Here is a 6,184-nt window from a genome sequence, read left to right on the forward strand (position 1 = left end):
GACAAGCTTTTAAAGGTGCACTCTCACAGATTAAACGTTTTGAAAACGTAATTTTTTGTCTTGGAACGAGCCAATTTTTGCAAAAATCCATGGAAACCAGTCATATAAGACTGCTGACAAAAAATCAGATCGAAGATTTTTATATTTAAGTTTTATATTTAAGTTCAAAAATTGATGTTTTATGCATTTTTTTTAAACCGTTAGTAACGGTTTAAGCCATAAAACATTATTTTTCGAACGGAAATATCAAACCTGCGATCTGATTTTTCATCAGCAATCTTATATCATTGGTTTGCAGATATTAACGCAAAAATTTGCTCTTTCCAAGACAAAAAATAAAAACGTTGTAAAAATGGCAAATCTGTGAGAGTGCAGCTTAACTCGTATCCATATCCGTCTGCATCTAAAACTTTTTAAAACGTTCTGTCGTGATATATTATGGTATAGTAATTCGATGAGTGGATGGGTGTTCTATTTCCAATATGAACTTTTTTTACTAAACACGCCCGCATATAAGCCAACCACTAGTACCGTGCACAAGAACAAGTTGTAAAAATACATTTCCGCCAAAGTCTAATCGGATTTTATAGAATAATTATAAGAAGAAATTTGGTCAAGCCAAAAATGAAAGTAACTGCTGTTTCACCATCTTTTTAAAAAAAAAAAAAAATTTTTTTTCAAAACTGTATCCATGTACGATTTTTTTTTCTCAAAATAATAGAGTTGAATCGTATTAAGTTAATACTATTAACACAGCTGGCAATAAAGAGAATAACATACATATATTGTAATTTCAGATTCACATGGATATGACCAAAGGAGTGGAGGCAGACACCTTTGAGGTGTGTGAAGCCGAACTGTCTCGGGAATGTGATATAAGACGCGATACGAAAATTCATTCAGGAGGGAAGCCATACTCATGTGGGATATGTGATACTGCTTTTTCTCATAAAAGTTCCTTACATGCTCATAGCAGAATACACAAAGGAGAGAAGCCTTTTAAGTGTGACACTTGTGGTGCTGATTTTGCTCGGAAACACCATTTACAAACACATCTGAGAATACACACAGGTGAGAAGCCATATAAGTGTGAGATATGTGATGCTGCTTTCTGTCATAAAACTGCTTTACATAAGCATACGCGAATACACACAGGGGAGAAGCCATTCAAGTGTGAGACATGCGATGTTGTTTTTTCACAGAAATATGATTTACAGAGACACTTACGAGTACACACCGGAGAGAAACCATACAAGTGTGAGACATGTGAAGCTGCGTTCTCTCATAAAAATTCTTTACAGGCACACATAAGAATACACACAGGAGAGAAGCCATATAAGTGTGAGATTTGTAGTGCTGCTTTCTCTCGAAAACATCATTTGCAAACACATACAAGAATACACACAGGAGAGAAGCCATATAAGTGTGAGATATGTGATGCCTCTTACGGTCATAAAAGTTCTCTGCGAAACCATAAACAAATACATGTACACGCAGGAGAAACGCTATACAAGTGTGACACATGTAATGCTGTTTTTTCTTGCAAAAGTAATTTACTGACCCATGTTCGAGTACACATATAAAATAAGCCATCTAAGCGTGAAACACGTGCGGATGACAGTGCTAAAATTTTAACTTTTTTGAGCACTTTGTTCATTGCATAAAATAAAACTGGCTAGATATGAAACCAACTAGCCAAAAAAAGTCATCGATTTGACCTAAATGGCTAACAATTATTAAATGTATCAAAACTTCTATTCATTTGTTAATATGCACTACAAGTTTGTATTACTTTGGTAGACATTTGTATCACTGTTATAAATATTAAGGTAACTTGATATCAAAGCAGATGGATTGTTTATAATATATATATACTGTCTTTATTATTTTTAAACTAGCATGGAATTTATATAATGATTACGTAAATAAACGAAAATGACGGGTTACAACTGTTTTTATCTTTTAATTAAAGTGAAAGCGCGATCGATAAAACGAGACACAGTCTACTTATTTATGTTGTTGAAGGATTTAAACTTACTTTACAGACACGGTGGATCATCGTTCACCGAAAATAGCTGATATTTCTGCTAATTGTTAATTTTAAATGATAATTATTATTTATTATAATCGTCAGATGTTTTATCCAACAAATAAACATTGCATCATATTGTATGGACTGGGTATAGTATTTTTCTGGACTGTGCATAGCTGTATACTAGAAATAAGTGTACGGCCGAGAAAATTATACTGATTGTGTCATAGACGTAGTAAGTGATGTTTGTTAAAGCTTTTAAACATTAAACATTAATTTAGTTTCATTATTTATATATACTTTTATTTCCTCCATAATGCTATGAAGAGCAAAACTAAAGTTTATAAATGTACAACATACAAGTTTATAACATGTCAGTATACAATTAAAGAACTATTTAAACAACATTCACACTTATATAATTCATTTTGGAGTACATATATTGGGATTCCACAAAAATGGTTTATTGTCACATAAAATTTTCGACATTAACTCTCCGATGTCCTTACGTGAGCACAAGGACATCAACTGTCACCGTTTTTCATCGTGTTTGTTCAATATGGTCTTCCAACATGATTTCGACGGGAATGTACCATAGTATATATAATCACTAATATAATTTATGAGATTATACTTCTGTCTATATATTTCAGGTATGAATCCAAGGCTGTGTTAGTCATAATTAATGAATCTCACCAGCCTATGGTTAAACTGCTTTAGCGAGATATGCGTTTGGTAAGCGGTATAGCTGTCATAGGAAATGTAATTGCCTTATGTCTGTACAAGGCTGCACTGATGTAATATCAATTGCACATGGCGCAATGTCCGTGCTTACTGTATGCTTAAAGAATTGTATAAATTTAACACAGAACATGTGAGATATCTTCAGTTTGACGATATCGCTTGTCAGTAACTCATTGCCAAATAGTCATTTTGGTATAACAACGCTATTGTATATAGTTCTAAGGGTCATCGCGTTTAGTGAATATAGGTTACAAAGAGTGTACAACGCAGTTGTTTGTTTTTAGATTGCTGGCCACCAATCTCATTATAATCAGATCCCAAATACACGCTTCACGACGTTACGCTATGTGGATCTGAGGACTTCGCGTAAGGGGTCACCTCAGATTGACCTCTCCACTAGCCAATGAAATTGCTCGTTACGTCGAAGGCAGACACGAAGCTGACGTTTTCTCCAAACGTCATGGCCGAATTAAGCTGTGAGTATATGGCAATTTTACAAAAAAATAGCAAATTCGTATGCTCAGAATGGTGTCGTTTTGATGAAACTTTCAGGGTTCCTTCCAAAACTACTTTTCTCTCTGTATACCAAATGCCATTAAAATGACACCATTTTAAGATGCTGCAATAGCCGTTTATTTACGAGGTAAACACCGGCATCCGTCACTTGTAGATGTAAACCGATTGCTATTGGATTAAGTTTATAATAAATATTCCTTTCCATCCTGTATGTTCTTTTAACTGTTTTTAAGTGTCATTGATTACTGAACTATTCTCGTAGTTAACACTACCAAAAAACAAAATGGCGTCTTAGAAAATTGAACTTGTTTGTTAGTAAAACAATTCCAATATGATCATAATATTACGAACTATTGACCTATTATAAACGATGCGGATACATAAGCGTGATTAAAATATTTAATATGAATATTTTAATACCATAATATTAACGGGTTATTCTGATGTCCATGAAAAGTTATGAACTTGCTGTATGTCCAGTTGACTGACACTTTCATTTTCACCAAAAATATTACATTATTTATTCATTTCGTATGTACAAATGTTATGACTCTGCTGCAGCATTAGATACTCTGTAAAGCCTGCTTGGAAAGAATTATTAGAATGAACAGTTTGATAAAAACACCGGATTATGAAACGTAAATACAAAATCGTATTGTGTGTGGGTAAGAACCAGCCGCCCGGTTAGCTCAGTTGTGTAGAGCGTCGTGCTAGCGTTCCGGCGGTCGTTGGTTCGAGCCTCACCCCGGCATACTTAACCTCGCAGTTTACTTTAATATTGTAAATTATTGTAGATCATCATAGTTGATGTGTGAACCAGGCCCTGGCGGAGACCAAGTGTTTATTTCGCCAATATATTGTAATAATAATGTAGATGATAATAATTTATGACAGTCATAGATGAATACTATTGAATAAATGAGCTGAATTTTATTAATAACCATGTAATTTTATTTTTTTACAGTTTAAATATGAGTCTTTTAGTTCTCTTCCCCAACCGGATATCCTACAATACAGATATCATAAAGGATTTAAAACCAAATGACCCCCATCCAGGATACAAGCAGAGTTTATTGGTATGTACTAGCAGTTGTAGATTAATTTTAAAGATTGAAGCTTGTACACTGTCATTTCATAGAGTTTGAAACAAATATGATCTGAGCTATCTTCCCTGGCTGAGTTAACATTTGAATATTTTTATAATGTTTAGATTGTTTTAGCAGTTGTTGTGATCACATGACTACAACGTGATCACAGAATGAGAGGGTGCTGCAAGCAGTGCCCTGATTGGCTGGCTAGAGAAAAACTGTGGGTTACAACATACAGAACCAGACAGAACAGACGTATATCTTAGCAGTTACTGTATCAGGTATCATGGATGGTAAGTGCTGCTTAACCTGTGTGTAACTGTTCATTGTATTTGTATTTTAATAAATGCAATACAGTACTCTCCAAGTGTATTTAATCTTGTCCCATGGATGAATGTTACTGATGTACTTGTCCACAATAATACATTCTTAAAAAATAGACCTACACTAATATTAAAACAAGTAATTATAATTTCACTGCCTATTTAAAGAATACATTTTTTATGTACATGTTCTTGTGTGCAGAATAAGTTACTAACTAATGTTACATTGACATGAATGGAAATGAATGTGTGTGTTTTTTGACAACTTATTGCTTTTAGTTGAACAATTCAGGAAGTCCAGCTGTCTGAAAGTCTGAGAAGAAGGTGTTCCTGTATTAACCATATCCATATGGTAATCCTTAGACACAAACAGAACAGGTGAATACATATTCAGTTAAAATGTTCATCAAACTGTTTTTATTTTATTTAAGGAATAGAAAATAGGTAGATATAATACTACTTGAAGTTAATGATTAAAGCATCTTTGGATTCCATGTGTTTGCAATATTTGTGTAAAGATAAAAAAACTTTTTTGTAAAAATTTGAATGATATTACATTGCAAGTCTGGAAATATACTTGTGAAGTATTATTCTTTCACTCTGTCAAAGAGAGAAATCAGTGAAGAAATTTAAAGTAAATCATATTAGATGACTTAACATTTTTTATTACTTAGAATCCAAAACACAACATTGTTGTAGCTAAGCATTTATCAAGAATTTATTTATTCAACTATTCTTTCAATTCATTATTAAGGTACACTATGGAAGTGCAGAACAACTGGGACTCTGGCTGCCTCATAACAGCAACCATTATGTAAACAAATATGTTAAGAAAAAAGAAAACAGGAGTCAAAATATTTCACATTAAACATGATCAGCTATGATGAATTTGATCATTTATACAGATCAGTGACATTCACTTCATTAGCTATATATACTGCACATGAATACAGTTTGTTACCAATCATTAACTATTTTATTTGTTAATTTTTGTATTAAATGTGTCTCTTTATGTTATGTTTATGTTATGGTTAAAGTTTATTAGTTTGAATTTGCCAAAATAAAATGTCTTAATGTGAATGACAGACACACCATTTAGCAGCTTAGTGTTTGAGATGATATTTTGTCAACTGACCCAGCTTCTGTTCAAACGTACTGATTCACTTCATTAAATCAATAACTACTGAATGCTGATTTACCTTAATAAATGTATACCAGATTTGAAAAGTACTGCCATCCCAATGGACAAAATATAGTTTTGAACACTAAGTCTACGTATATCGGGTATCTATTTTATTTAATAAACTGCTTCCAGAATACGATGATCTCATTTTTTTCCCTGTATATTTGAATTATAATTAATCAAATCACCGAGTTAGATACAGACGTTTGAGAATAATTAAGTCACTTCATCCTCCCTCTATTTTGGCTGAAAGAGAAGCTATGTTTTCTTTACAGATTGTTCCATTACATGTATAAAC

General features: G+C 32.9%; 1 long non-coding RNA gene across 2 annotated transcripts; it reads left to right on the forward strand.

The window, feature by feature from the left end:
* Nucleotides 1-4,549: 4,549 nt before the first annotated feature.
* On the forward strand, nt 4,550-5,498 carry LOC128211067 (uncharacterized). Of its 2 annotated transcripts, none has more exons than XR_008257198.1 (3): nt 4,550-4,673; nt 4,983-5,081; nt 5,458-5,498. It is a non-coding gene; the product is annotated as an uncharacterized LOC128211067 (long non-coding RNA). The 2 variants fall into 2 exon arrangements; XR_008257199.1 differs by having other exon boundaries at nt 4,568-4,673; nt 4,996-5,081; nt 5,458-5,486.
* Nucleotides 5,499-6,184: the final 686 nt, after the last annotated feature.

This window comes from Mya arenaria, chromosome 12 (assembly GCF_026914265.1).
Source record: "Mya arenaria isolate MELC-2E11 chromosome 12, ASM2691426v1".
NCBI lineage: Eukaryota > Metazoa > Mollusca > Bivalvia > Myida > Myidae > Mya > Mya arenaria.